Below are 8,777 nucleotides of genomic sequence, written 5' to 3' on the forward strand. Positions count from 1 at the left end.
TTGTTGCCTCCCGGCAACGGCGCCAAATTTGATAAGGTTAAAGTCGTATCACCTTAATCAAAGTAAACCTAAACTACTACTAACAAAATAGCTAGCGAGTAAGAATCGGGTCGAATCCACGGGAGGCGGTGATTATCTAGTTTGATTATATTTAATTTCATCTTAAGGTAACCAATTTTGGGGGTTTGATCGTTTGTATGCTAATCAACTAATTGCAAGTAAATAAAAGATGAATAACAATAATATTAAAAGGTCTAGGGATCGGGTTCACTAGGTCGTCGTCAAAGGGTAGAATTTAATTCATTGATTGAGCAATGTATATTGTTGAAAGTCATATGATCGGTCGATTCAATATTTCTTTTAGATCTAATTTAACATGCGGTCGCTATCATTAAATTATCTCTATTCAATTATCGTGGCCTATACTAGTCTTAACCCGGTCGGTGATAATCCTAGTTTATGCAAGACTAATTAATCAATTCTGATCAGTAATTAACTAATTGGAAGTAATACGATAATCAAACAACAATTAAGAGCAATTTAACAATCAATTCATAATAATCCCTTTTCTAACAACCTAGATCCCCTTTCACCCTAGATAAGAGATTTAGCTACGCATAATAGAAAGAAGAACAACAATAACATTAATAAGAAACATGATTGCAAGCATAAAAGAGAAATAAATGACTAATAATAAAGGAAAGATTAAGAACAATACCGTAAATAGCTAGATCCGGAAGTAAGAACAATAAATAAACTAAACTAAGTATTTTAGAGAGTTTTATAAGGTATCTATATTAAACCTACTGAAAATAAAGCATAAAATAACCTAGGGTACGAGTTTTGGTATTTATAGCAATACATAACCGACTTAAGGAAAGTTGCGGGAATTATAAAACTGGAAGGTTCCTCGATCGAGCCAAGGGTGACTCGATCGAGGCACCAAAGTTCAAGAACACCCAACTCTCGACATTGCGAAATTTAGTTGATTAGGTTGGTTCCTCGATCGAGTCGAGAGTGACTCGATCGAGCATGAAGTTCCTCGATCGAGCCAAGGTTGACTCGATCGAGGCACCAATTTCCTGCTTCGCGCACTGAACTTCAAACGGCCTCCATTTCTTCGTTACTTGTCAGAAACAAGCGATTTTCGCGGAGTTGGAAAGCTAAGAGGATAGGCTTTCACCTCCAATTGGAATCACTTGAAAATATGTTGTAGAACTCGAGATATGGCTCTTCAAAGTAGGCACTTGTAATAAGAAGCTCTTTTCTTCGTGTTTTCTTCTTAACTTCTCTTCCTTCGTTCTTATGGATTCTCGTGCCATGCTTCGTGTATCCCTTCATGCTCACTCCGCGATGCCCATTTCAATCCTTTGCTCCTCAAATGCATCATTTCTACATTAAACATCAAAAGGCGGAAGTATCAACATTCTAACATAAAAGGCATGTAAATGATATAAACTAGCACGAAAACCGTATCAAAAGTAATTAAGGGGAGGCATAAATATGTATATAATTATGACTCATCAGTATGAGAGGGTGGTTGGGTTGTTGGAAGAGGGGTCTCACGGTGGGGCAGGTGGTGGATGTGGTTGTGTCGGGTTTGGGTGTTTTACACGGGTTGTTTGCGGTGTATATGTGGGTGTTTGTGACGGGTTTTATACGGGTTAAAGGGGGGAGTTGTGCGTGGGTTTTACATGGGTTATTGTTGAGTTTAATTAATATTTAAGACGGGTTTTACATAATAATTTATACGAGAACATAATTAACGTAACTAATTTATAATTAATTGAATTATTTGAATAAAATATACTCCCTCCCATCCAAACCAAAGGTAACACTTACCTTATTCGGACCATCCAAACCAAACTACCCATTCCTTATTTGGTAAAAAACATGACTAAAGACCCCTCATACACCCTTATTATTTACAAAAAATGCCATCATATTTGTGGCCCTCCTTTAATTAAGCTACAAGTGGTCCTACTTTAATTCCAATATTACCCTTACTTTTTCTCCATTTTCTTAAAACTTGTGCTCCCTCCCATGTTACCTTTGGTTTGGATGGGAGGGAGTATAAATAGTAATTATTATTATTTGTATTAGGTGACGGTTTTATTGAGGAACTTTAATTGTTGATTGGATTGCATAATTGGAGTATTTGCTTATCAGGTAGGAATTTCCTACTCAACTCGGGTTTTATTGTTAAGTGAATGAATATTTAATTATGACGGTTGATGAGATTAATGTTAATCTTGTGATTTATTATTGGAGACGGAGTATATGTGTAATTGTTGACGGAGCTGTATGACGGGATTGTTTTTGAGTTTTTGTTGTTGGTTATATTTGATTGTTGGAGAGTTGATTATTCAGTTGCGCATAACACGGAGGGTGTTACTGCCAGTTGTGCATAACGAGCAATCGTTACTGCCAGATGTGCATAGTAAGTAATTACTACTGCCAGTGATAGTTGTGCATAGTAAGTGATTACTACTGCCAGTTGTGCATAATACGGAGGATACTACTGCCAGTTGAGCATGGTATGAAAATACCACTGCCAGTTGAGTTGAGCATAGCACGGTGTTCAGGGGGTTATGCTACTGCTAGTGATGTAAGTGAGTTGTACGGATGAAGTGATGAGAACTTGATGAATATATATTTTGGGTTGGATTATTATTGTTGTTTAGTTTATTCCTACTCAACCTCGCGGTTGACTGTGTATTCGTGAACACCTGCTGTGAACCGTTTTATGGGGAGCAGATTTGACAGGTACTAAAGGTTAGCTGGCTTGGGAGCTATGGGATGCGAGAGGACCTGGACCACAGTTGAAGTCTAGATCACATAGAACAATTATATTACATTATTTATTTCCGCTGCGAGTTGTAATTATTTTATATTAAGTTTTAGTTAGTTAAATTTGTAATAAACATGTAATCGCTAAGTTTTAATTTAAAGTACTTTGATATTGTTGTACTTTGTTATTCACTACCTTGGGAAACCGAGATGGTAATAGTCATATTTATTTGGGAATGTCTAGCTAAAGGCTCCTGAATAAATGGGGGTGTTACAAAAGAGTACACCGATTGCAAGGTCATACCCGGGGAAAGTGCCGCAACACAACATAGACTAGTGGTTCTTGATTTTCGGGGTAAGAGAGACTTGAGGAAGAAAAAGATAATCGGTGAGGCACAGATCAAGTGGTGGAAGCTACAAGGGGGAAACCAACAAGCGTTTTTGGATAACGTTGGAAGTAGCGATATTTGGTCGGATTGCGAGGAGAAAGATATTGATGCAACGTGAGATAAATTGGAGCATGTTGTAAAGGATTTGTCGAGGGAGGTGTTAGGGGAATCTAAAGGAAATAGACCATCAAGTAAGGACACATCTTGGTGGAAGGATGTGGTGAGACAAGCGATAAAAACTTAACGTGAATGCTATAAGGTTCTGGGGAAATGCATGAGTGATGAGAACTTTGAAAAGTACAAGGAGGCTAGACGAGCCGCTAAAAAGGCCGTACGGGATGCGAGGGCAAAAGTTAATCAAGAAGTGTATGCCAGATTGGACACGAGAGAAGGATATCTATAAACTGGCTCGCATAAGAGACCGAAAGACGAGAGATATTGGGAGAGTTAGGTGTGTGAAAGATATGGACGACAAGGTTCTGGTTCAGGATAACGAAATAAAGGCTAGATGGAGTTCTTACTTTGATACTTTATTCAATGGACATCAGGAACAAGGTTTTGGGGATGTAGAGGTAACACCAAGCATGGTTAATCGGGAATTTGTGCGTAGAATACAAAAGAGTGAAGTTAGAAAGGCGTTAAGGAAGATGGGATCAAAGAAAGCAGAGGAACCGAATGGTATACCTATAGAAGTTTGGAGGTGCTTTGGAGAGAAAGGGATCGAATGGGTAACCATGCTCTTCAATAAGATTTGGAGAAGCAACAAGATGCCATCGGCTTGGAGGAGAAGCACTCTTGTCCCTTTGTACAAGAACAAACGTGATGTTCAAGAGTGGTCCAATTATCGGGGAATTAAACTTATGAGTCATACGTTGAAGTTATGGGAGCGGATAATTGAGCAAAGGCTTAGGAGGTGTGTAGACATCTCGGATAACCAATTTGGATTTATGCCCGGGAGATCGACTATGGATGCAATTTTTATCATGAGACAGTTGATGGAATACCATCGGGACAAGAAGAAGGACTTATATATGATTTTTATTGACTTGGAAAAGGCATATGATAGGGCACCAAGAGAAGTACTTTGGTGGGCTTTGGCGAGAAAGGGTGTGTCGCGGAAATATCTTGACCTCATAAAGGACATGTATGAGGGGGCTAGTGCAAGTGTTCGCACTAATGTTGGGAGAACGGAAGAATTTCCTATTACCATCGGGGTGCATCAAGGTTCCGCACTTAGTCCTTTTCTCTTTGCTATAGTTATGGATGAGTTGGCAAGGGATATTCAGGACGACATCCCTTGGTGTATGATGTTTGCTGATGATATTGTGTTGATTGATGAGACAAAAGAGGGGGTGGAGAGAAAGTTGGAATTGTGGAGGCAGACATTAGAGACTCGTGGGTTTAGGCTGAGCAGGAGTAAGACTGCAAGGTGGCGGGGTTGAGATCGACAGAGGCGGGGAGTATTATTTTCGATGGGAAGGTTGTTGAGGGTTCAGATTTCTTCAGATATCTAGGATCTATTATTCAAAAAGATGGGGAGTTAGACGGAGATGTGGCTCACGGAATTAAAGCGGGATGGTTGAAATGGAAGAGTGCTTCAAGGTTTCTATGCGATAAAGATATGGCCCAAAGATTAAAGGGAAAATTTTATCGCACGACAATTAGGCCTGCCTTACTTTACGGCTCCGAGTGTTGGGCCGTGAAGCATTGTCACATTCAAAAGATGAGTGTGGCGGAGATGCGCATGTTGAGATGGATGTGCGGACATACAAGGAAAGATCAGTTAAGGAATGAGGTGATTAGGGAAAAGGTAAAAGTGGCGCCAATAGAGGACAAGATGATGGAAAACCGACTAAGATGGTTTGGCCATGTGAGAAGGAGACCTATGGACGCACCAGTTAGGAGGCTGGAGACTTGGAGAACAGAAAATGTCCCTAGAGGTAGAGGAAGATCGAGACAGACATGGTTGAGAGTGATAGAGCATGAAATGAGAGTTCTGGGGCTTGAGGAGAGTATGGTGACGGAGAGGGCACAATGGAGGGAAAGGATACGTGTGAATTTTTAGTATTTGATGTTTTTGACATATATAGTGTTTTTTTATTTAATTTCAAGAAATTAAATTATTTATTCTTCTCTCCTTTATTGCACTTTTTTACCAACCAATTTCTTATAGATTTTACTTGGTTCATTCCGGATCCTTAATTTTATTTCCGGTTTTAAAAATCGTTCTAATCTGCTCTCTCGATTTACATTTTAAGTTTTTATAAAAGAAATCCGGAATTCGATTTTAAAACCTCTAAGTTTACCTTGACTTTCCATTACACTTTCGCTCTTCCCTTTTGTTTTCCATCTTCTCTTTTTTATTCGCATTTTGATGCGTGCGTTCACCCATGGACGGTTCGAAAGGATGATTCATGTCAGCCGACCCCAAATCATTTTGGGATTAAGGCTCTGATGTTGTTGTTGTTGTATAATCATCATGCTAAAACAGTAAAACCCTAAAACGTATTGGATTTTTCTTAAGTGATAGATTGCTTTGCTCTTGGGCTCTCCGCTTACCTTAAATTCTACTCCGTACCATGGAGTAACCAAAAAGAATGAATATGTCAACCTTATGTACTATTCCACGTACATATGAATGCTTTTGCTAGCACTTGCAACGAATGTAGTACATGAAATCATAATGTATTCATTATCATCATTGTCATTTTTATGAGATTCTCTTGCAAAGCAGTATTTTTTAAAAATTGATATTAAATGAAGATCAAGCTAAAATATAAAAGACAATGAAAGGCCGTCTCTCATAATTTTTTTTTTGTTTTAAATCATACGTGATAGAACATTACAATTAGGCATGTGCATCGCACGGGTATTAAATCTAGTATCTATCTATCTATATTAATAAAGAAAGCTTTTTTCGAGCGATTACAGAAAGTCCAACTTTTATAAACTACTATATATTTAAATGAAAATAAAAAAAGTTATTTACTTCAATTAAATTAAATTAAATAGTATATTATAATAGTTTATTAAAGAGATAAAATTGCTTCGACGTACAATTCTCTACTAGAATACTAACATTAATACAATCTTATCTGCGTAAAAAAAAAAGGGTTTGTTTGTGGTGTGAAAGACGTCTAATTCTACCAAACCACTAGCACAATCCTAGGACATAGGGAACTACTTGTATATATATGCTTCCAAAGAATTACCTGCGTCAATTCAAATTGTTTTTTTTTTTAAATTCTTGAGCTTTTTCATTCTTGCAACTATATATAACGATTGCTTTGCGATTATAATATAGACTAATATTGCTATCAATTGCTTTGCGATTATAATATAGACAAATAGTGCTATCAATTTTATTCTCTGGTTTATTTTTAGTTATGATGTGATATTATAGTTTTTCCATTTATGCATCGTTATCGTTCATAATTTTATATTTTTAATGTTATTTTCTCATACGATATTTACTTTTATTTTTTCAGGATTATTCGAGTAATTCAACATGGACGATTATTGTAAGATGCTAATTCAATTCAGGTTAAATAATTCGCATTTACATGTAATCAATGAGATGTGCATGGCATGTATTCCGTATCGTATATTGTAATGTATTCCGTATTGTATATTGTTCGTAAGTATTGTATTGTTCATAAGTGTAAAATTTGAACCCGAAAATCGATACGTTAATACTCCGTATCTTTTACAGACGAGTAGTGAATACCTTGAAGTTGTGGGATCATATACAATTAGAAGAGGAATTATCACTATTATCATGCCTATGAACTAATTAAGCATCGAAGCTACGTACTTTTTGTAAATTACTTGCACAAATAAAATAAACATATTATTAGTTTATTTTACGTTCTTTTCAGTTTTCAAAGCAAAGAACCCTTTACCAAATCCGGAATGCACGTTGAAGGGGTATATATATATATCGGTTTAGGGATGGAGAATCTTGAGAGAGTTTAAAGGTATTTTTTTCTTCGTAGTGAATTTATGTTAACTCTGTTTGACAAGAGGTTAGCTATTCGTAAGAATCTCTTTAGTTATGGTAGTTGTACACTACTTTCACGGGTCTAATGGTACACTAATTTAATTCACGGGGTTGAAAGAAGAACGAACAATTAGCATACTTCATACGTCTTAATTATTTGTTATTATTTGTCTTTTGTATATTTGTCAATACTCTTATGCTCATATTATTTCGTTAAAACACCTCTAAAAGAACACGGACAATCAGTATCATCAGCTCCCTCCGTCTCAGTTCTTTGTTATCATTTGCCTTTTATATATTGTTGCCAATGCTCATAGTATTTCCTTAGTATCTATACTTACATATTTGTAAAAATTAATTAAGAAAAACAAAATAAGATCTCACATGAATATATTTTATTATGTTATATATTGAAAACTGTTTTGAGACTTCTTATAAATAGAGTCCAAAAAGTAAATGATATCAATGATTGGGAAGGAGAAAAAGTAATACTCTAGAATTTTGGACAGTTTTAGGCTCCGTTTGGCAAGACATTTCAGGTACCTGTTTTAACTGAAGTAGATTTTTTGATAAAAATTTCAGGTAGCTTATTTTTCTGGAAGTGTTTGACAAGTAGCTTATTTACCCAAAAAAAGCTACCTGAAATGAAATGCTATCTAGAGTAGCATTTCACATTTCAGGTACCTGATTGTTGGTAATATTACCTTTTTACCCTTTCAATTTATAATATATTAAATAATTATTATATCCTTTTACGTCATTTTACCAAAATAAGCTACCTTTTCAGTTAGTTTGTCAAACAATTTTTTATATAATCAGTCACCTTATCAGCTCCTAATTTTCAGTTACCTTATCAGCTACCTTTTCAGGTTTCATTTAACTTTTCAGTTTTCAGTTACCTTTTCAGGTTTCAGCTACCTTTTCAGTTCGTTTTACCAAACAGAGCCTTAGTCGTTTCTTTCGATTATATGATAATCATACATGCTGAAGGAAAAACAAAAAGTAGAAAAACCCCTCAATTTTTCTCATTATGCACTCCTTAATCCTAAGTCCTAACTATCCCTAATAACAATCTAATTTTATCTTATGAAATACAGGCTGAGTCATTGTCATTATTATTCAAAATACAATACCTTTCATAACCTAACCTTTTTGTGGGAAAAAAAAGAAAAAAATTATAGTATACATTTTTCTAATCACAAATTCTCATTTAAACGGGTGTATTCGTCTTAACCTTAAGACGACTCACGGGCATTAAAGCAAGGTGGGTTTGGGAATGGGGGCAGTTTTGAAAAGAGCAATGTCAAAAAATGAGATAACTACTACATGAGACATGCAAGTCTAAGGTTCTGTTTGGCAAAACGAACTGAAAAAGGTAGCCGAAACCTGAAAAGGTACCTGGAAACTGAAAAGCTACCTGAAACCTGAAAAGGTAGCTGATAAGGTAACTGAAAATTAGGAGCTGATAAGGTGACTGATTATATAAAAAAATCGTTTGGCAAACTAACTCAAAAGGTAACTTATTTTGGTAAAATGACGTAAAAGGATATAATAATTATTTAATATATTATAAATTGAAAGGGTAAAAAATTAATATT

The sequence above is a fragment of the Silene latifolia genome, chromosome Y (genome assembly GCF_048544455.1).
Source record: "Silene latifolia isolate original U9 population chromosome Y, ASM4854445v1, whole genome shotgun sequence".
Classification (NCBI taxonomy): domain Eukaryota; kingdom Viridiplantae; phylum Streptophyta; class Magnoliopsida; order Caryophyllales; family Caryophyllaceae; genus Silene; species Silene latifolia.